The sequence below is a fragment of the Cylas formicarius genome, unplaced genomic scaffold, assembly GCF_029955315.1.
Source record: "Cylas formicarius isolate icCylForm1 unplaced genomic scaffold, icCylForm1.1 PGA_scaffold_10__41_contigs__length_53128322, whole genome shotgun sequence".
NCBI classification, from domain to species: Eukaryota; Metazoa; Arthropoda; class Insecta; order Coleoptera; family Brentidae; genus Cylas; species Cylas formicarius.
In genome coordinates, this window is record NW_026844214.1 from 44,740,797 (window position 1) to 44,765,629 (window position 24,833).

The 24,833-nt window shown below is 34.2% G+C and overlaps 1 protein-coding gene across 4 annotated transcripts in view; it reads right to left on the bottom strand.

The window, feature by feature from the left end:
* Nucleotides 1-24,833, bottom strand: part of LOC132708277 (protein madd-4) — a 535,295-nt gene that overhangs the window by 410,773 nt on the left and 99,689 nt on the right. For all 4 annotated transcript variants that reach the window (XM_060680501.1, XM_060680499.1, XM_060680500.1 and 1 more), the window contains exon 2: nt 3,566-3,608. The gene's annotated coding sequence lies outside the window, so the exon portion shown is untranslated. The remainder of the gene's footprint in view (nt 1-3,565; nt 3,609-24,833) is intronic.

Consider the following 24,833-nt stretch of genomic DNA (forward strand, 5'->3'; position numbering starts at 1 on the left):
CTGTATGAAATTTGGTAATTTATTTGTATAAAATACATTTGACAGAAACAGAAATAACTTCGGAAATTAGTCATCTCCGTTTGGACTCTTTATATTACTTCAGATTTGCTAACTACGTAACATATATTAAAATTTTATATGAAGTGACTTTAAATACAAACTTAAAAGAAAAACGCAAATGTGTAATTTTTCTTTCTCAGACCTTGTGCTGTATTCTTTGGGTATGAATTCTATCATTCCTTACCAATTCAACCCTGTGATTAACTGTGCGGTGTGTATATCCATACGATAATCAGGTGTTGTTAGCTTTCCACTCGTTTGTGTGGCTAATGAAACCTTCTTTAATATTTTGTATAATTATTTCGACTACGATGGATGAATGCATTGTTGTCTGGGAGTGTCTAACAAAATTTTAGAAACGGTGGCATCACCTTACGCTGAAAATCGTAACAAGCTAAAAATATATATTTTTTACTTTTTACGTCTGTAAAATACCTAATTACCCACCGATCTAGCGTGCGGGAAGCGTCATTTTACCACGTCAGTTTCGTTTCCCATGAATCCGAGCCACTTCGGACATTTCCGGGATTTTACCGCACGGATTTGGGGGAAATCGAATGTTTTCAGATATATTTCCCACGCTTTGAATTTTGACGTTTGTCAATTCTGACGGTCATGTCAGTGAATGTATTCGTGTTGTTTTGCGAAAATGGAACCGAAAACTGACGGTCGTAGAAAAAGTATAGTATGCAACACGTCCGGTAAACTTTTTAAGTCACTCGTTTATTAAACACTCGCTCCGCTTGTGTCAATTTTTATTAATTATGTAAATTAATTAAATAAATCGTGAAGATGGGTTATTTTTTATATTTGGTTGGTTTTAGTTGTTGCCTTAGTGACGCCAAATGTGTGGCAAAAGAAAATGGGGCTGTAGTTTTGTATTCAGGTCGACCCCCTTTATATAACTGAATTAAAAAAAATCAAGTAGAAAACAAAACAATTATTGTAGGTAATAGATGTAGAAGATAATTTTTTTGTATGGCGTTGCCGAGATGACTTTAGTTAAAAAGTACAAAATGAAAAATAATCGCCATTTTGTTCACGAACTATTATTTTTTTTTAATTTATTTAGTATGTTCGTGACACCCTATTTTGTTTGATACGCCAATGGGAGTATCCAAGCGCGGCGAATACGGGTTTTTTTACTCGTAAATGTAACATTTTTTCCATTTCGGTTCGATAATTTATTCGCCGCGAGGCGATGAAGTTTATATCGACGTAATAAGTCGCATTTCCCCAAAAAAAACTTTATTACACGAAGCGAACAGAAAAAAACACGAAATGCCGCGCCAATTAAAAACGTTGTCGTGCCGGTTCTGCGAAAAACAAAAAACGGAATAACGCGCCATCCCGACAATTGTCACAATAATTAGCCAATCACGACCGAGGTTAATATACATAAATAACTAATAAAGGGATATCGCATCTTCAGTTGGCCATTTATTCGCGTTTACGTACACACAGCTAATTTCGGCACCAAAGCTTTGCGCTTCCACACATTATAAGTTTCAATAATTTTGGTCCTACAATTCTTGGGTCCCTATTTTGATTACCGAAATATAACCTGACCATAAACAAAACTCCAATTAACGTATTTAATAATTGTTGATTGATTTTTCCTTGGGCTAAGATTTGTCAAAATGAAAATTTCTAAGTAAGTAAAGACAATATTTTCCCAAGAAACTGTCACAGGCTACTGTAATACTATTTACTAATCTCCTGGATTCCTCCTGCGTCGGTTTCGTCAATCATCCTGTTGACTTCTTCAACTTCTGCTTCTACAAAATATATAATACTTAGCATTAAATCTTTTTTTTTGATATTTGATATTTTAATTCGGTCGTACCTACAAACAATTGTATATAAATGACTGATATCAATAGGAATATAATTATTTTTTATTGGGAAACTAAAAAAAATAACTAACTCACTCTCCACTAAAAAATGTCTCGGTTATACACTGTTATGTTTTTAAAGTATACTGAAATACCTTGGTTTGTATATTTTCCAATACCGTGTCTAAAAGTTGCAATTAATTTAATTTTACGTTCGTAACCTCTCTTCTAGTTTATCTGTCGGGTAACAAAAATAGATTCACTTTGTCAAAAAAAAATGAGGTTGATGTAAAAATAAATAATAGTATATTATGCAAGAAGTTTAATAAATGGCGTTTTAGTCACAAATTTGATTTGATTGACAAATGTCAAAATACCACGAAACTGAAATCAACTTAGATTCCTGCATTACTGGGTATTTTAGAATAGAGAGTAGAAAATGGCATTTTTTTTTATCTATTTGCAATTTTTTTTTATCAATTTTATAACATTATTATTACTAATTTATATTCCTTCAACGTTACAGAAAATTTAAAACAAGTAGGTCTGTAGGGTAAGTTGTTTCATATATTTTAGCAAAGAGACATATAAAGTTTTTTCACCACTTCAAAAGCAACAATTCTGTACCTTAGATAATTTTTCTAACAAAAAACTAATGCGACCAATTCTCTGAAAAGGAGACGCACAAGGAACTAAAAAATCTTCTGAGAAACACTACGCAAAAATACTTATATCCACGAATATATTAATTATAAGTAGGTCAGTTTACCGGGGAAAGCGGCGAGAAACCAAGATAAAATTAAAAATGAATGTTTCACGTAAAGCTACCTAAAACTTCCCCCAAATTTACCTTTTGAAACGTGATCATGCTCAATGCATTGGATCTAGAAAAGCACTTTCAACTCACTTTTTTTAAAGTTTAGCACTGGATAAAATTTAGTTAATTTTTGACATAAGTATATTGTTTCATTTTTTAATATTTGTAATGTAAAATCATTTAACTCAGTCAGTTTATCCATTTACATGTTTCCATTTAACTATACCAATTTGTATTTTGATTGACTTGGTTTATTTACGCGATTTGACTATAATATTCTAGATGCATTTCGTAGAAATTCTTTTTGCTAACAATGTTTCCGAGTTTTAATGAACAACGTACTTCACCAGTCCATCTCCAAACGTCAATCACCCAAACCGCTTTGCGCAAAGCCGCAAAGTCGAAATTACTTGGGTGTACGTAGCGGGCAAAGAGAGATAACAAGAGAGAGCGGAGTGGAGTGGATTGTACTCCATCACTTAAACGTTTAATTGCAATAATTCTCGGGAGAGACGATACACACACAGCTTGACCGTGATTTATAACGGCCCTCGTTGCAAATAGATACCGCAGAGCAAGAACACTCTCGTGCATGAATTGTTTAGTTAATGGCGTCAGCCATTGTTCCGGTATCTACTCGGCGTGTACACGAAGGTTCAAACGCGCGACTGTAAGACTATATATTTTTTTTTGAATGCACAATAGCCAATTTTGATTTGCTGCTAACGAACTATTCAAAGGATTACCAAAGACTGAAAAACTGCCCAACCGAATATCATTGTTTTGACTGATGATTGTCTCATGGCTCATTAGTATTAGTATTACTATTAGTATTTGAAAAGAAAGTACTTACCAGTGTCGAACAAATTCGTCCAAATTCCGCCTTTACTGACTATCTGCGAAAAAAAAAGCAATAATTAAGCAGGCTTCTCATTGGATGATTTTGGTGAAATCTTTAACGAGTAATTCCTTCAACCATTTCGTATTGGTGCCTAAGTCTATTCAACCGCAACCATACTGAAATATATTGTATGCCTAATATACAGCCTTATATATACAGGGTGTATCAAAATGGATGGATGTTCGTGACGGACTCGTTCGAGTCTAGTTGGCTTCTCCTCTGTCTCGTCGTCCGCCATCTTTTCAGCCTTGTTTTTGTTTGCGTATTTTGAGTATTTTGTGTGCTGTGCTTACTGCTTTCAGTGTTTTCATTTTAGTTATTTTTTATGGTATTATTATTACTGAAGATCTAATAATTCATGTAATTAAAACTTTATGGTAATGTATAACATAAGATTTGATAAATTCTAACCTGAACGAACCATTGTTCGGCAGTCCACCGACATTATGCCTTGTTTTTTTATTATTTTGCTAGGTCAATGAGATAGCAAGATCAGGCAGCGGCAGCAGTTATGAGTTTGAAAGACAAGCTCTGACCCCGCTGATTTCAAATGAACTTGCAATGAAATTTAATTGGATAGGCATGAAGAAAAAGGAGAAATTTTCAAAATTAAAATCGGCCAAATTAATATTTGGTAAGTTGGTATCCGTTTTGTCGAAGACAGGTACTAATTTTCTTCAGTTCTTTATCTCTGTTCCTCTCGTTTGTGAGCCTGAAGGACCGAGCAATTAATGTATTTGCCACTGCCTGTATCTGTGATGGGTGGTGATGAGATTTAGCGTTCAGATATCTATTAGTGTGTGTTGGTTTTCTATAGCAGACTGTTATCCTCTTCAAGTTCTATTGTAAATTGAATCCTTGAGTGAATGGAATTCAGATGATCTAGGAATTTCAAAAGCTCCTCCTTGCCAAAAGGCCATACAACAAATACGTCATCAACGTATCTTGTCCATAGTTTTGGCTTCAGATTTGCCTTCTCTATTGCTTTCTTTTCGAAGTAAATCATGAAGAGGTTGGCAATCACAGGTGAGAGAGATGATCCCATTGCTGCTCCATCTATTTGTCGGTAAATTTTCCCGTTGTGCATAAAGTAAGCGTTCTTCAGGCAATGTCTTGACAGATCCATTATGTATGGCGGAAGATCTTCGTTTTCTTCTATAAGCAAGAGTGCCTCTTCTACTGGAATACTCGGGTAGAGGGATTTGACATCGAAACTTGCCATAATGTCGTCCTTGTGCATCCTGAGAGAACCTAAAATCTGAGTGAAATGTTCTGAGTTTTTAACATAGGAATCTGCCTTTTCCACTATAGGCTGAAGTGCACTGGCCAGATGTTTTTCCAGCTTGCATAATGGTGAGTTAAAGGCGCTTACGATTGGACGCAGGGGAACCCCGTCCTTATGGATCTTTGGGAGCCCGTAGAATTTTGGGCAACGACTCGATTTTTCCCTCGGGATAAGTTTCTTCTTTGTATCCTCGTTTATTGATGAATCGAGAATTTTGGACTTAGTTGTTTTTTCCAAATATGTCGTCGGATCTCTGGTGACTAGTTTGTATATTGGGTCGTTCAAAATATCCTCCAATTTTGCATTATAATCCGACGTATTCATGACGACAGTGGCATTTCCTTTGTCTGCTGGCATTATTAGAATGTTTTCGTTTTTGTTTAGATTCCTTAAGGCTTGCATTTCTTCTCTGCTTAAGTTTGGTTGCGGTGGTTTTGACTGTCTTAAGACTCTGGCGACATCTTGCCTAATTAACTCCGCATCTTGTTCGTCTATGGTGGAAAGACTTGCTTCGACGTTGGAAACGATCTCTTCGACGGGTACTCTTTTTGGAGCTATTGCGTAGTTAAATCCTTTCTTCAGTACGCTGACTTCTGTATCGGAAAGATGGTATGCTGAAATATTATGAACTGTACTGCTTGGGTTTGTATTTGGCACTTGTCCTGATTTTTTGGAATTTGACTGAAGGATTTCTAATTTCTTCCACATTTTTTTTGACGTGATGTCCTTGTCTTTCTCAGTGCGCCATGATGTTAATAATTCTATGCGGTCCCACAGCAACTGATGGATCTTGTTGCTCAGTTTCAGGTAGAGTCTGAAAAGTTGTAGCTCAGTCTCACTAATTTCGTACCGGGTACGCCTGATCTGGTCTTGGAGTAGGGCCTTGCTAGCTTTGTCCAGGATAGCTTGTGTCTTTCTGGTGCGTGTATGATAAGACAACCTTGTAAATGTTGGCAGCAAGTTCTGGTTGCGGCAGTTTTTAAGAAAATTCAAGTTGCACAGCGAAATAACCCTCCTTTGTCTTAGTTTTTCATAACACTTGGTGGCTGTAAAGGTCTCCTTCCCGTAAAGGTGTATGATATTCTCACGTATTGATTCACGGATGGAAAAATGTGATGACACTATATTCCGGGATATCATCCGTTCGCTCGTTGAACTCCGACTGGAATCCTGCATCCGACTAGAATCCTGCAAATCCTGCATCCGACTGGAATCCTGCAGACGTTTCGCCAAAATCTCACTTGGCATCTTCAATGCTCGCGCTCCGAAAACACTTCGAACACTGGGAGGTTATCGGCGGTGTGTGCGGTATTTATACTCTGCGCCGGAGATGGTAACGGTGCTGCTTGTGCGTGGGGGGGCACATAGAATTATTAACATCATGGCGCACTGAGAAAGACAAGGACATCACGTCAAAAAAACTGTGGAAGAAATTAGAAATCCTTCAGTCAAATTCCAAAAAATCAGGACAAGTGCCAAATACAAACCCAAGCAGTACAGTTCATAATATTTCAGCATACCATCTTTCCGATACAGCAGTCAGCGTACTGAAGAAAGGATTTAACTACGCAATAGCTCCAAAAAGAGTACCCGTCGAAGAGATCGTTTCCAACGTCGAAGCAAGTCTTTCCACCATAGACGAACAAGATGCGGAGTTAATTAGGCAAGATGTCGCCAGAGTCTTAAGACAGTCAAAACCACCGCAACCAAACTTAAGCAGAGAAGAAATGCAAGCCTTAAGGAATCTAAACAAAAACGAAAACATTCTAATAATGCCAGCAGACAAAGGAAATGCCACTGTCGTCATGAATACGTCGGATTATAATGCAAAATTGGAGGATATTTTGAACGACCCAATATACAAACTAGTCACCAGAGATCCCACGACATATTTGGAAAAAACAACTATGTCCAAAATTCTCGATTCATCAATAAACGAGGATACAAAGAAGAAACTTATCCCGAGGGAAAAATCGAGTCGTTGCCCAAAATTCTACGGGCTCCCAAAGATCCATAAGGACGGGGTTCCCCTGCGTCCAATCGTAAGCGCCTTTAACTCACCATTATGCAAGCTGGAAAAACATCTGGCCAGTGCACTTCAGCCTATAGTGGAAAAGGCAGATTCCTATGTTAAAAACTCAGAACATTTCACTCAGATTTTAGGTTCTCTCAGGATGGACAAGGACGACATTATGGCAAGTTTCGATGTCAAATCCCTCTACCCGAGTATTCCAGTAGAAGAGGCACTCTTGCTTATAGAAGAAAACGAAGATCTTCCGCCATACATAATGGATCTGTCAAGACATTGCCTGAAGAACGCTTACTTTATGCACAACGGGAAAATTTACCGACAAATAGATGGAGCAGCAATGGGATCATCTCTCTCACCTGTGATTGCCAACCTCTTCATGATTTACTTCGAAAAGAAAGCAATAGAGAAGGCAAATCTGAAGCCAAAACTATGGACAAGATACGTTGATGACGTATTTGTTGTATGGCCTTTTGGCAAGGAGGAGCTTTTGAAATTCCTAGATCATCTGAATTCCATTCACCCAAGGATTCAATTTACAATAGAACTTGAAGAGGATAACAGTCTGCTATAGAAAACCAACACACACTAATAGATATCTGAACGCTAAATCTCATCACCACCCATCACAGATACAGGCAGTGGCAAATACATTAATTGCTCGGTCCTTCAGGCTCACAAACGAGAGGAACAGAGATAAAGAACTGAAGAAAATTAGTACCTGCCTTCGACAAAACGGATACCAACTTACCAAATATTAATTTGGCCGATTTTAATTTTGAAAATTTCTCATTTTTTCTTCATGCCTATCCAATTAAATTTCATTGCAAGTTCATTTGAAATCAGCGGGGTCAGAGCTTGTCTTTCAAACTCATAACTGCTGCCGCTGCCTGATCTTGCTATCTCATTGAGCGCGAGCATTGAAGAAGCCAAGTGAGATTTTGGCAAAACGTCTGCAGGATTCCAGTCGGATGCAGAATTCCAGTCGGAGTTCAACGAGCGAACGGATGATATCCCGGAATATAGTGTCATCACATTTTTCCATCCGTGAATCAATACGGGAGAATATATATATATATATATATATATATATATATATATATATATATATATATATATATATATATATATATATATATATATATATATATATATATATATATATATATATATATATATATATATATATATAATATAAAATATATGTTATGGCGATTGATAAATTGATACTTTTTTTAAGGAGTGATTGCTGGACCGAGTTAAGGTAAAATTGACTTTTTTGTAACCTAAATATTATAGGTTTCAGATTACATATCTTTTTTTATTCTAGACTTCTTTTCGTAACTTATTGCCTTGTTTTTGAAAACAAAAATAAAATCCACTTTCTCTTCATGTTTTTTGAGCAGTTATATTTAGTGATACAAAACTAAACTAATGTTATTTTAAATAAGCAATGTTAGAGAAATTCCCCAGAACAAAATTATATTTTTAATTATATAGTATAGTTAGTATGTTTTTTCTTAAAATGGATGCAACAATCAGCTCTCAAAAACAAAGTATTAATTTTAGGAATCACCCTGCATAAAGTACAAATTTCACATTAAAAATGTTTGTTGGGTTAATTCACGTTTTTCCTATTTTTTAAGGCTTGTTTTCATGGTGATAGTAGGTACCATCACGAGCAAAAAAAACTAGGAAAATTTTTAAGTTGACAAAAAATATTGCATGGAAATAGGCTTTTACTGTCAAACTGAAAAGTCATATTTGTTCAATTTTTTTTTGTGCGCGATGGTACCTACTCTCATGAAAGAGATATTACCGATGAGAGTTTAATGAGTTTTGTATTTAATGAATTAAAATAGATAAATGTCTATGTACCTACATCATCGTGGAGATTAGCATCTAAGATCACTTTCGTGAGAGTACTATCAGCGTCAAATCAAGTCTTCCGGTAAAAGACGGATGAAGGGATTTTTTAAATCTGTTTTTTAAACATATAAGATACCAGTCTCGTTCTTTTTATTTGTTTTTATAAAGTACTGATATATATATATAACCTGTTTTTCTTAAAACTAAATTTTTTTTCAGATGCGGATAAGAAGGCAAACACATCACAAACATAAAAAGAATGTGAGAATTCAATAGCTGCTTCGCTGAACAGAGATACTTTCCAAAAAGAATGACAGAAAACCTGTCAAATATTAGTTATTCTTTTAGAGTTTAGTTCAAGATATAGTATATTACTCTATATTTAAGATACTTTAGGTTAGGTTGTTCTATATTTTTGCTATATTAGATACCTACAATTTTGTGTACAATGTATCTAGAATAGAAAAAAAGTGTTTTATTAATGGTATCAATCGGCAGTCCTTCACTTTTATCATCAAAAGCAAAATTCAAGATTAAATATTAATTTGAAAAACCTTGTGCATTTCAAATATCGCCTGCAATTCCAGTGATGACTTCACCAACCATAGGTTAATTCGATCACACGCGAGTACCAAATACTGGGATAGAGTTTTTGTTGTCGTACAACAAATTGGACTACTGGACATTACATTTCCTATATTTCTCATAGGCTGCTGGAAATAACCTAATAAGTGAGGTCCACTGGCATATCTAAATAAGATCCTATATCTTCACAGTCGAATATCCTAACGACGTCTCAACTAATATAACTGATTATCCTTAGGATGCTCTAACAAACATCCCTACGGACATACGTATCTGATATACTGTGGACGTTCCAATTAGTAACATCGTATATCCTTGAGACGTCTTAAAGATGTCCCTTAGCTGAAACAGAATATCCCTAGGATATAGGCTATGTCCCGTCAGATATCCCGAGGACGTTTTACGGATGTCCTTGTGCTATTTGGGTAGTTGCTATATATAGAGGCCCTGCGAATGTAGATATATTCCCTGACAGATATCGTCCAGACATTCGTCAAAAAGAGCGCAATGAATGATATCCAATAAATATTGAACTAGATCAGGAAGAGGAAATCCTAGTTCGTGATGATGATAAGTGTTCGTCGGTTAAGTGACGCTACTAGAGTAAGTTCTGCGTAAGTATTTACACCAATAAAACGAAAGAATCTGTATTACAATTATTTTCACACCATTTGCTGCCAAAAATGAAGAAGAAAACCCTTTTGAAGTTTTTTCCTTATTTTGGTTTTTCATTAAAAACGGCTTAAAATTAATACAATAATACCTTTATTACTTACAAAAGACCAAAAAATGGCCCGGTCTTATCAGAAATTAAATTTGAAAAGTATACAAAAAAATATGATGGTATTTTTGCAAAAAAGTTTGTGCAGGTGGCGCCATATACAAGTTATTGCAAAACTGATTCCACCAACGATTTTTGTGTACATGTTTTTATAATTGTGAATGTAAGTAACAGAAAACGAAAAATAAAATTACTTTTATCACCCTGTATCCCCGGAAATATTGACTTTTGGACATCGTAAATACCATTAAGTTACGTTATGTGTGTGTTGAATACTATAAATACTATAAATTTATGTATGTATACATTTCTTAAAATAGTACTGCTGGAATAAGCCATTGTGATTTTTAAATCATATGGCAAAGAATTATTATAAGTTAAAAAAAAGCTATTCTATGCTTCGGTATTAAAAAATTTAATTTATTTCTGGTAAAGTCTGTTCATAGATATAAGAAAGTGACTAACTAATACGAATTAAGGAAAGACCCGAGCAAGCTGAAAGAATGAAATATGGCCGAACAGGTCCGTACTTTGCTTAAAATTTAATTATTTGTGGTTTTGTTAGGAAAGATACTGAACAATATTTATTTATGTATGTATTTATGTTTAAATCTAAAATAAAATTACAAATTATTTTTATTACCTACTTAAATTACTTAAAATTATTCACATAATATATCAGTATCACTATCGCTATCATCGCCTGTTCTAATTATTATTATTATTTGCAATATGGATATACGATTGTTCTGCTTTTTCTATATGTTTAACAGAATTTGTCAAACTTTGTGGAGGGATCTTAAAAACTTGCATTGTCCATTACAATTACGCTATTAGGAGGAATGTTTGGAACTAGTTTGTTTTTAAACCAACTTTCAAATAAATCAGCGGTGGTGTATTCATGGTAATCCAGAGAAGAATCTTTAATACTTTTCGCCGACAGAGAAAGTCCATTTGATATCCAACCATCTTTAGAGCTAGCATGCAAAATAGTTGTTCTTTTACCTCTTTTTGATGGCGCGTTTGTTTAACACTTATCAGTTGAGTCCCAACCCTTTTCCGGGTATCATAAGTGTCGAACCAGGTTTCATCCAAGTAAATAATTGGCCCTTGTTGTTCTCTGTAAATCCTAATTTTGTCCAGATATTCCAGTCGCCATTTCCGAATTCTAAAAGATTCCATTAAAACTCGCCTTTAATCAATTTTTTAAAATCTAAAACCCATGTGTTGAATACACTTCCATAAGATAGTTCTGCCATATTTAACACCGGTTTCATCTTTTTCAAGCCTCCTAATATATATCTAATGTAGGCACGCTTTATTCCTGTGTTGCCACCATGTTCAATGAGAGCCAAATAAACATTATTTATAACTTCCTTAGTCTCAATAGAATAGTTTTTTCTACATTTAGGCGGGAGAATCTCATTAGATACACTAGACTCGCACATATTTTGCATAATTCGCACACGATTCAACACACCAAATAAGAATGATTACTAATAAACTTAATCTAAGTAGTATACCAAACCAAAGAATATTAAACACAGGTAGGTATAAATTTTTTTTCTATTTCGGACCACAATTTTACCTGAATTTGCATTCCGAAATTTTAGGTAAAAATCTTGTTGCACTGTATGTTAATGACCACCCTTGGATTATCCCATTCAAAAGCAATTGGTCACTTTCGTATATCTATGAACAAACTAACCAAAACTAACCAGAACATCCCAGCATGTTTAGCCATTGAAATTCATTAAATTTTGTGGGTTATATGAGAAAATGACGACTGGAGTAAAATAACATAAAGAGTACTAAACGCAACTTGTTTCTACATACTGCTCGATATTTCTTCATTGTCTTGTGACATCACGGAACAAACGTCCATCTTCATTTGCCATTGTAAAAATCAAACCTCCCAAAGAGATCGAATAAGGAAGTATTCATGATTTACAGAACTTCTAGATTTTGGTAAATAATATTACAGTAGCCTGTGGAAGTTGAAAAATTACGTACGTATTTGATTTTCCAGAAAAACTGTTGTTTCGGTTTTTCAGTCGCAGAAGATTATTTTTGTGACCATTGACAGCCGCAATTTACGACAAAAACCCAACCAAAATGTGAACTTTATGCGACCTTTTCGCCAAATTCCGAAGGCGTAAATACCAAATCTCTGCATATTTAGGTTAATTGCGTTTAAAGCGTTATACAGCTTACGGCTGTCAATATTTATGAGACAAGGGGATGCTTTTACCAGAAGCGCGGCAACAGCGCATCTCTATCGCGATATGGTCGGTGACAGATTTAGACTGTCTAACGGCGAAATTAGCTCATCCGGTTTTAAATAAATTAAAGATTATTGCGGGGGTGGAAATAATGAATAAATAAATTAACGCTATAGGTCATCGTGATATAATATCATTTCGACGTATTGCAACTAGGGCATGTTCTGCTTTAGTTGCAACTAACCAAAACTAACCGGGTATGTTGTAGCCAAAGTGTCAGTTTGTCAAGTGATGTGCGACGGAATAAGTGTGCCAAAATAAAACTTAACTTGTCATTGATTAATTTGTTATGAAAAGTTTTTTTGCGAAATAGAAACAATCAAGATAAAGGGAAACATAAATAGCGTAGAGTAGGTACGTAACTGGTTTAAATTTTTCGCATGGTCCGTTTATTTCCTATAAACAATGTTTTGTGTTTTTTCTATTATTGTGTAACTGGAAATTCCTTCCAACCCCGCTCAGTTTCGGTGTTGATCATACACCTAGTTATTTTTAATCCCCATTATAAATCCGGTACTAATAAATAGGCTTTGTTTAATTTTTTACCACTGACCATCTTACATAATATATTGCCTGATTATTCCCTTATGAAAAAGTAAATAAAATTGAAATGCCTTTAGGCATTGAGGCTATGACACCAGAGAACTGCCGAAAAGAGGAGGAAAAATTGGACTGTCCACTTGCTAATTATAGCGTCAAGAAGAGATAACGTTTAAAAAAATAAAGATACGTAATTCCTAATTTTTATTCTGTTAAAATAAAATTATTTCCTTGTTAAGGAACAACAAACAAGAATGGTGCAACCTGGACTGGATAAAAATCTTGAATTTTCGAACCAAATGTCAAACAATAAAAGTGACTTATGTTTTTGTTTGGGTCATTCTGTAGACGCTTTTCTAATGAGGTTTTATTACTCTACACCTATCTGAAATAGACTTTAACTGTCTTATTAAATTTAGGAAAAGAACTGTAATTTTTTGTTACATCCTGTCCTACTATAGTGTAGTATTAACAAGATTGCTTTCGAAAAATCGTCACTGGGCGCGCCAAGTTCGTAGCGCGAAGCAGGTTTTTATGGTAAAAGCAAAGAACTTCGCGGTTTCGTGTAGTAAAGGGACGTATTGTTTTTTATCGTGCTCCTGCGGACCACTATGAAACTTTCGGAAAATCGATGTAATTTAATTGTGCATGCACCCTGTATAAAACGTCCTTCACATCTCGTCGAACAAAGTTACAGCAAACAGCGGTAAATATTAAAATTTGCACAAATAATAGCGTTGTCGAGTGATATTTTTTCAAATATCTCGCGCCCCCGAATTATCGACGAAACCTGAAACTCTCTCACGACACGCCTTACGATACTGTGCAAATAAAATTATCCTATCTTTAACGGTTTTTCATTTATCGCCAATAATTTACCCACGAAAACGGAAATTTTTAGGATATTTTAGATTTTTTGCCCATAGACGAGACACCCTGTATGTGATACAATCATTATTCGAAGTACAGGATATAGCCCTAGATTTTCCACGCTTCCTGGTTTAAGAATTTTTGGAAAATAGTAAATGGTTTTCGAGAAAATAAGTTTTTTCTGAAACCATGCAGTGCGCCGTAATAATCAGTGACGTCATCGCGTCTTGACAGTGCCCGAAGTAACGATTTCAATATGGATTTTTTCAAAATATCAAATTGTAGGTCTTGATGCGGCTTATGACACCGTTTGAACCAATTAGCAATATTTTTTACGATTTTTGATTTGCGGCTAATAATTTACTCTGTATATAATCGAAAAAATGCCCGAAATAAATGTTGTTGCACTGGATCTTCTGCGTCTGCCGGTTAAAGAATTTTGCCAATCGAATGAACAATTATGGAGGAAAACATATATTTCTGGAAGTTAAATTTACCAAAAAAAAATTTTTTTCTAACATTTTTAAAAAATAATTGGTAAAATTTTATTTACATTTACATTTACTTCTCTGCTAAATTTGAAGTTCATATCTGCAAATTTAGGACACTTAACACATTTTTCATTTAGCACAGAATATCGGGAACACTCTGTACAATAGGTGAAAACCTTAAATACAAAATTTTTTTCTGTCTATGCGGGCTATATCGCAATATAAAATAAAGTGAGATCTGAATCATAGTCTTTCAGTTATAACCAATTTTCAATAATACGGAGACCATTTTTTCAGTTTTTTTGAATTTGTGGCGCACCCTGTATATTTTTGAAAAATTGTCGAAAATAAAAGTTTATTGAGCCGCATCTTCCGCGTCTTCTGGATAAAGAATTTTTTGGTCTCGAAAACAGTTTTTGAAAAATGAAGTTTTTTGTAGACCCTTGCACACGCGATTTTTTATTTTTTCAGAATACTTCCCGACTTCCCAGCCCCACCATTTTCAATAGGTTCCGTCACGGGGCAAAGCTGCATATATATGTGCCAATTATGAAGTCGATTGCTTCAAATTTCGGACACTTATCGTGTTTCATAACAAGGTCCAAAAAACAGTCGAAAATCGGGAAAAAAAGATGGATACCGGCGTCGGATCAGGGCCATTTCTTATAAGTTTATATGCCTCGTGGTTAATAATTTCAATGTTGTAGCGCCAAGGGTTCGAAAGTTATTCAGGAAAAACCAAAAGACAAGAACGGAGAACGGACAAACAGACAAAAAAAATTTTTTTCTTCTACGATGATCATTTCTGTACCAACGGCGATCCCATAGGATCTACCGTTACCGAGATATAAAATTTTTATACGAGCGCAGATACTTTCGAAAAATTCGATTTCATCGATTGCTTGCTATAATAGTTGTCCTCCATGACAAAACTGAAAACAAGGCTCTGTTAAGATTAAATAATGAAAAGGAGAACAAACTTTGTCGAAACTGAAGATAAAGCAATAGACAGTTAATAGCTATTTCATAAACAAGAATAAGAAATCTAATGGTGTTAAGTCACATGATCGAGAAGGCCATCCAATGAATCTTCTAACAAATCTTCAAGGCAAGGGGCACGTGAAAGTGATGTAAGTGCTAGCAGCGTGCTACGCATTCTGAAGAGAGGCAAGTATCGTGTTTACATTCCGAGGCTGGTGCAACAGCTAAATGACGACGATCCAGATCGAAGGTTGCAATTTTGTGAATGGATTCAGGAGATGGTGATATGTGAACCGGGATTTATGGGTGCATCATTTGGTCGGATGAAGCCCAATTCAAACTTAATGGAACTGTCAATAGGCACAATTGTGTTTACTGGGGTGAAGAAAATCCTCACATTACAATTGAAAAAGCTGTAAATTTGCCTGTATATACGAGCGCAGATACTTTCGAAAAATTCGATTTCATCGATTGCTTGCTATAATAGTTGTCCTCCATGACAAAACTGAAAACAAGGCTCTGTTAAGATTAAATAATGAAAAGGAGAAAAAACTTTGTCGAAACTGTAGATAAAGCAATAGACAGTTAATAGCTATTTCATCCACAAGAAAAAGAAATCTAATGGTGTTAAGTCACATGATCGAGAAGGCCATCCAATGAATCCAACTCTACCGATCCATTTCTGTGGGTAATGATTAGTTCAAAATGCTCGATGGTAATTCCGAGGAGGTCGATCTTGCAGAAACCACATTTGTTAGATTTTAATGTTATCAACTTCTTAAAGAAATTGAGATAAATCATTCTAGAAAAATTTTAAATATCTAGGCCCGTTAAGTGGTTCCCGAAAAAAATATGGTATAATAACTTTAACCTTAAGTAACCAATGGTTTTAGTTTTGCACTTCCCGTACCCAGAGTGGATTAACTGTTGATTAATAATGAATGCTATGACAATCAACTGCACCATTACTGCTTCATACTTTAAAGTAATGTTAAATTGTGCATTCTAACAATTTTTACAACTTTTGTATTTTCCGTTTTCTCATAATTTTCCACAGAAACTCTGAAGAATCCAACATGATGATTGGCGAAACGTCAGCAAGTTCGATCAAAACTGACGCGGAAGGAATCTATAAAAATTGAAAATAGTATTTTCTTATAATTTTTGTACTAAAACTATATTTTTGCCGGTTAGGCAATTTATGTGAAAATGAAATTCTGGGACATCGAAATTCCGTCTCCTATCATCCGTATCGTTCTAGTTCGCGCGTCAGTGTTCCATACTCTTTCTATTTATATACACCATGCCTGTCGCCCGTACAAAGCGAAGAGACGAAAGAAGAAACGCTAACAACAATTTGAACCTAATAAAAATTTAATTCTCCTCAGAGGTGCTCTCGTCTCTCGAGCTTCCGTTTGCTTTCGTGCCTTATATTAATGATTTAGATGACGTATGTGTTACGTGGCATGAGAGCAGTTCCTTAATACGGTCGACACGTCTGTCGCATGGAAAGCTTGTTCCACACGTAGCGTTCCGGAGTGAAATTTTCGCGAAGCGACTGAAAAAAAAAATCGCCATTTTTGTTATTTGCTTGTTAAGGGATAAACCTTGATTTAATTGCCGCCAATGTCTTAAAAGGTGCGGTAATATAAATCATAATAGTTAAATCGAAATATTCTTACATTTATTCATTCTGGATTCAGATTTTGAAAATTAACTCAAACTTAGCGTCAACTTAGTTTTGGTTGCTTCATATGTGAATAGCGAAGATTCGTCAATTTTTTTTCTGCCAACTTTTGCTCAAGGCTCTATAGGTGAAGATGATCCAAAAAGTTTCAGTCCAATTCAAAAACTGCGATCAAGCCTAATTTTTAAGCTCATTAATCTCTGGGGCGTCTAGTTTTTAAACACCCTGTAGATAATCAAATATAAAAAACCCGAATTCCTAATCCATCTAAATGAAAACTCATGAATGGCATTGACGATTATCAAGTCAACGCAGCTTTAAGCACCTATTATTGTCCCCAGTGTGGCATTAGCATTAAACAAGCAGCTCGGAATTTCATTTGAAACATTCCCGGAATATCTTTCGTCACTTTTAAATTACATTATAATCTCTCAAAGCTTAAGATTTAACCTGGTTGAGTTTCAGATTGTTTGACCCGACTTAGGAGGGGGTTTGTTCTCACCTTATCTTTTTAGTAGACACACTTTTTTACGTTTTTCATTTTTGACTTATTCTTTTGGTATAAATAGAATCCTCAAAGTTCAAAATATTAACATTTAGCCAAAATCACCTAGATAAAATGTAGCTCCTTACTGATTTTATTTAAAAATGATTTTTGCCCAATACTTTTAAACTCTTTGACGTATCCTTATGATAATATTTGGCAAAGGGCACTGTGTTTCTAGCTAGTATCAGAGAGGCAAGACAGGCACAAAGCTGTCATTTTTGTACGATATTTGTTCTTTTGCTGCTATGATGTTATTATTATAATTATTATTTCGCAAATGAACCTTTATTCCATATTACCAAAAAATCTAACAACTCCGTTCAGCGTTTAAAAATAAATTGTTAGTTCTGGTTGAAAAGAAACATTTTGTTGCAATCTAAATAATGAAGCAATTTGGGTTCAACCTCAATACTTTGAAATCTTTCAATAATTCCAATTAATGAAACGCCCTGTATGTGTATCATTATCATTTTTCTTTTTGAAAAGGATAATTTAATTAAAATACGTTTATTTAAGTTTTGCTATATTTTTTGTTTCATTTTTGATAAATTTTATTTGTATCCTAATTTATTTAACAATAGATAATTTTTGTTACTGATTTGTACCCTAAAGTTAAAAAACTCTAAAAAAGGTAGCAGTTTTTTAATTTTGCATTTGCAGAGAAATAAATTTCAATTCAATTTACTTTATTGTTGTAACGCCTGTAACAAGTATTCCTATAACAGGGATATCTAACGCTGAGGTCAATTCTAACAGAACACCTTCTGAAAAAACAAATAAACAAAATAAAACAAGGTGTCAATAATAGTAATAAAAAAAGGTTTAACCTGATTTGTAAAACATTATTCCTGAAAACCGTTAAAAAGGTAAAACAATATTATATATTAATAGGAAACTACCTAAGTTTTAGAATGTACATCTACCCTGAACTGCCCCGGTTCTTCTAAGTGTCAGATTATCCAGTTTTTCCCCAACTCGATAGCTCTAACCTCGTTATAAAGAGGACATCTAAACTGTACGTGGAATAGAGTTTCATTTTCGCGGAGATTACATGCAGTGCAAGGTTCAGCACGGTTGTCTTTATATGAAAAAGCTTTATACGTAAAATTGAGCTAGAACCTTGGTTGTGTGGAGTGGTAACTTAAAGCTAAGATATTTTGGAAAACAATCACTCTAATAGTTACACTGTTTTAAAACATCGTGTAGTAAGAATTTCGAGCAAAGTCCAGATTAGCCAGAAAAAAGGAAATTTCTTTGTATTTAGCAAGAATGTTATGCAAAGTGCGTTTCAGAATGCTTGAACTAAGATTTTGACACAGATAGGAAAATCCGAGTTCACGAGTCAGGCGTCTCACCTATCCGACCTAATTATATTTAATGCCCCTTACTGAGAGCCAATTTTAATTGGTAATCGAAACACTTGAAAGTCTCTAGGTACCCATTCCAACCAACTTGGCTTGAAAGTCTAGGCACAATTTAAGTATAGTGGTTTTTAAATGAGTTATACCACGGAAAATGAAGAAGTAGATACTTTTTATAAAACTTCTGGATTCTTTGGATTTAAGGATGCGTTCCACATAACGGTCAAATTTTCGAACAAACGTCGGGAACAGCTATGGATTCTCCACTATCTCGACACCTTTCATCTTAAACCAAAATTGTGGAAACGCTACGACGATGATACTTTTATTATTTGGCCTCATGATCAAGACTAATAACTAATAACAACCTACCATTGTTAGATATTCTTATCAACAGAAGAAAAGACCTAACATTGGGTCATTGGGTTAACAGAAAACCTACGTACACAGACCTTAATTCATTGTCACATCACCATCCGGCTCAAAAATAATCGGTTATCAACTATCTTGTTTACAGGGCAGTAAAACTATCTCAGCCCGAGTTAGTGAACCCAGAATTAAAACACCTTACCTCTGCTGTTCTCTCTAATAATTTCCAGATTAAATATATTAAGCGCTCTATCACAAAATACACTTCACCGCAACCTTCCAATAGTAATTAAACCGAAAGCAATCCCACACTTGCTACTGTTGTCCTTATATTCAAAACATCACTGACCACATATCAAAAGTTCTAAAGAAATATAACGTGAAACCCAGATTTACCACTTATCCAAAAATCTCTCAACATCTTCGATACGTCAAAGACAAAATTCCATTTGAGATTCCATTGAGGATAGTTTACATTTCCTGCATATGCAGCAAAGAGTACATTGGAGACGAAAAATATCAACTAAGCTCTAGGAACATGAAAGAGCCTTAAGACTAAGGCAAATAAACTCATCAGCAGTTGCCGAACACAATCACGAAACCGGTCATAAAATTTTATTCGATAAAACCAAAATTGTTGCATGTAATCAAATCTTCTAACAACGAAATATCCGAAGGTCTATAGAAATCTATAAGCAACCCAACAATCTACCTGTCACCAATATGGGAATCAGTCATCCAAAAGGGTGTTTATAAAAGCAGGTACAGAGCAAAATGCCAGCCAGTTTCAGTCAAGCTTTGAAGAAGCTAACAGGATGATTGGTGAAACGTTAACTAGTTCGACTCAACAAAAACCGACGCAGGAGGAATCCAGAAGTTTTATAAAAAATATTACAGTAGCCTGTGGAAGTTTCTTTGACAAATGAAGAAGTAAATGCCGGTAACATGAAGAAACATATGAAGAAGTTAAATTTGGCTTTTGCAATAATATCAGAAGACAACAATGTTACTAGAGAAACTATTTACAATATTAAAAATCCGTGTTAATACTCTCTACGAGATACAGTCACATTTATGGAATATGGTAAAAGCAGGAGGTGTGCAATGTTGGGCTTTGATAATAGAAGATTTTTCCAAAAAAACGAAGAAAAAGAAATTATGATTAACTACTTCAACAGGATTGTTATTTGGACCACCCTGACTAAAGAAAAGGATATTGGATTTCGAGTTATTAACTACTAATTTGTTCAAGTGAATGTTCTCTTCAAAAGTTTTTAGCTTGGATATAGTGTGTCTCAGCGACGAAATCGAAACTCTTAATTACAATTTGCAATTTCGAAAATCACACGCAAGCTGATTATCCTTTTCAAACTTTATATTCAGTGTGGAACCACCATTAGAATCGGTACGTCAACAGCAATGAAAAACTAACGAATTAATAACACCAGCACCGCGATAATTCAATTTGCATTTTCAATTTCGTAAAATCGTTTTTGCTTTCAAACATCCGACGTCGAATAGAAAATCGACCCACAGTTCGTATCGCGTTTTTTTTTTTTTTCGAAAATGAACCGTGACCGTTTCCGGGTATAAGCCGACTAAATATTTGGGCACCGCAAAGTGAAGTTTTAATTCATTAATTTAAATATTTATTCTTAAACCTGTCCCGCCGGTGCCCCCTTATCTGAAGAATTTGAAACGCAGGATTATAATATGGCTTGTAGAACACACACGGCAACAGATAAGCCGACGTCGAGCCCTAATGTTTCGGGTCTTGTTTTACATAAATAAACCGATGGACGATTTAATGGACCGAAAGAGGTGCAACTGCAACGGCGCTTGGTAAAATTATCGACCAAGTCGGACGGTATCTTTATTAGATTAAATTATTTAATTGAATATAAAAACGAATTTTTCGCAGGTCGAAATTACGAACAAGAACACTTAAGAGGCTACTGCAATATTACGGTAAAATAACCATGTCTGTCTTCCTTATCACTGTTTTGAAATAATATTTAAATTACATGTTACATAAAATCAAAATTAAAGCATTTTCACATGGTAAATCATAAAAACTTGGCAATACCAAAACATAGTTTTTTAAATGAAGCACGCTGTATATTTTTGCATATTGCGTCGCTTTTTTATTATTAATTTTAAGAAAAAAAATATTTTTTTATAAAAAGGTCTGCTTTTTCTAAAAACCATCACATTTTTCGAGGTTTGTCAAAACATATTTGAAAACTAACGTTCAAATTTGCAATTACAACTTATATTGAAAAGATAGGTTTTGTGCTTGCTTTTTAGTATTGCTTCTATTTTAAATGAACCTTTATCTCTTGCGATTATAAAAGCCATGATCACTTTTTTGTTTCTTAATGTTTTCTAACATTTTTGCAATTTAAATACGCAATGACTGCAAATGGTTACTTAAATTACTTATCGTGCAATTTAAAATAATAGACGCAAATAAAAATAAATATACACTTAATTTTCATTCATTCCACTAATGCCTCGACATATACATTAGTGATCATTTCTGAAGAAATTTCCTGCCATATTTAAAAAATTATTCTTTGAAAATTGTCAAAATCTTGAAACGATCCTTCGTGGTAAACTTTTTGTTTCAAGAAGCTACAATTGCAGGGCAAAAGACGGTATTCCCAGTCAATGCAGAGAGACACGGCTTTGTTGGTGTCAAATACATTGTCGTTCTTGTAAGGGTAGTTGGTGTATGGAGTGTAAGTGACAACGTGATAGTTTTCGAATTTTAATGCGTTTAATGTTGACATTTATTGGAAAAAAATAGAAAATATATACGTTTTTCTATTACCCCTTCATCTGCTCCTTTATATATACTTATATATGACCTTGTAATATTAAAAATAGACTTTAATATAGTCAAACGAACTAGCAAGAGTTTCGTAGAGCGCTTGAGCATTAATTTCATACAGGCGGTTTTATAAACTCATGCGAACTTGACGAAATCTTGCTCTTGTTGAGCTATTCAAGTTTTCCAGCAATATTCGTCTTTATTGAACAATGTGAAAAATCCGTTCACTTATCGCTATCTAGTGAACCATGAAAATATGATGGTAGATTTCCATTTTAAGTCGACAAAGAAGGAATATTAAAATCAAATTAAAGATACACCTAACCGCAAAGGAAGAGAATAAGAATAATAATATGATAATAAATAATAATCATAAGAATGAGATGTGGGTGGTGGAAATAAGCCGACTATAATTTCTAGAAAAGTGTTGAACTGCATAGGAAAGAAGGTTCGAATAGGATTATTGAACAATTAATTACTTATCCGTTTTAAGTAAGCATTTTAAGTGAATTCGAGTAATTAACAAAAGTTATAATTTACAAAATTTAAAAAACATATCTCTTCACTAAACTCAAAGCACAAATTCCAGTTGAAAATTGAAGTAATATGGTATGAAATTGCGACAGCGTGTATATAGGACAAACAAGCCAGTATATAAAAAATAGAATCACAACGGACATAAATATGACAAAAAAAATAAAACAGATCTTCATACCCATTGTGACAACACCAAACGCACATTTAATTTTCAAAAAGTTAAAATCCTACTAACAGAACCTAACATCAAAAAAAGAGGACTTTATGAAAGTATAAAAATCCAAAAAAACAAAAAATCAATTAATTAAAAACCCGATTCTAAACGCCTTAACAAAATATATTCTTAAATTTTTAACTAGCAAAATCAAATCATCCAATATATTTGGTAATAAAAAATATCCGTACCTGCTTTGCATACCATTCCAATCCGCATAAAATATTCGCTAACAAATTATGTTTATTTTAAATATGTAATATACTAACGCTGCGTCAAATGTCATCAATTGTTATATATGCCACTTATACAAAATTAGAATATTTTAGAAAGATCGAAATTACGATCAAAACGTTAATAGATATATAAAAGAACTACGTTATTTGTTTTCGAGAGACTGAATACCCAGGAGAATTTGAAGATTTCAAGACGAAGTAGCATCTTTTTAATATTGATTTTCATCCTCTTCTCAATATTTGGGTCCAAACATTTATTATTATGATTATTTTTGTGCCACCCCTATGTCATAATATATTCTGTCCTATGATATATAGTAAACTAGCATCTAAAAGCACTAATGTTTTTTTCTAAGTAATAGCTAACAGGAACATTAATAAAAAAGCTTTAATTGACTCGTTCTCCTGAGTCCCAGATAACTGCTTTCGTATCAACGCATTGTCTAGACGGTAATTTGATATTGGTGGATGTTTTTTTTTTCTCTCGTGGTCTGGACTGGACTTTATCATCGACCTATTTTTTTAAGGGCTGCTAGAGCGACTGAGAATAATCAATCAATTTTCTCGGGTCTCCGGGGTGGGCCCTTGACAATGAGGGGTGGATATATCTGGTTTGTCGGGCTTCGGTGAATATTAAAGCTTGCGTATTTGTTTTTGCGACACGTAATTCTCCCAAGATCGGCTTATTTGCACATTAATCAATCAGGCAAATGATTTTCTAAATGAATTTGAGTCTACTAGAGATTACAGAAAAATCTCGCCAACTTTAAACAAGTAATATACAATACTTTTTTCAATGAACTTTCACATTACGCACTATTCAATTTCAAATTTAAGGGTCACAGCGAGGGGTTTTAACTTATTTGACAGAAAACTTAGGAAGTACTTCAAATCCATTAACCGTTCCAGCCAAAATAATCATACTTAATGTGTTTTTAAATCCCAAATCCCGTTTTTTGGGTTTTCTTTTTTAAGCTAGTAGTTCTTCATGTTTCACTATTTAGTATTATATTCTGATTTATCATCAGATATAATATATCAGATATCAGATCTAAAGATATAGCTTAATGGTTTCAAGGTGCGATATGAATCTTCAGTTGGCAAGATTATCAAGATTAAAAATAATAATATAAATAACAATGAATAGCCTATACACAATATATTTTATAATTCTAAAATAAGAAAGAAACAGAAAAAATATACACTAGAAAAGAGCAAGGATATTATTCAAAAACGACTAAAAGAAAAACAATAAGAAAAAAAATAAAGAAATTAAGTGGTTCGGCCTCTCCTTAATCTCTCCAGCTCTTTTGATTTCTTTTTAAATGTAGCAGTAGATAACCAAGTAATAATATCCAGTAGAAGTACATTGTAAGTTTTATTAACATATGCGAAAGAGCTCTGTCCTGGAGCATCATAGAGATACCGGAGCTTTTCGTACCTAGTTATTATTATTATTATTATTATCCAAAACTAACTTAGAAAGATGCACAAAATACCTTAATAAAATTTATCCAAACCATAGCTGTATCTCAGGCAGGCATTTTGCAATTTTTGTAAACTATATTAGTCTTTCCGTCTATGAGCCGGCCGGTATACAACGTCCGCAAATCCCAATACAGAGAGTATAAGAGAGTCACACAATTTATGTCTAATCTTAGTAGATAAGTAGTCTTTATACATGTAAAGCGCTTTCAGTTTTCCGTAGGACTTCTGCAATAAA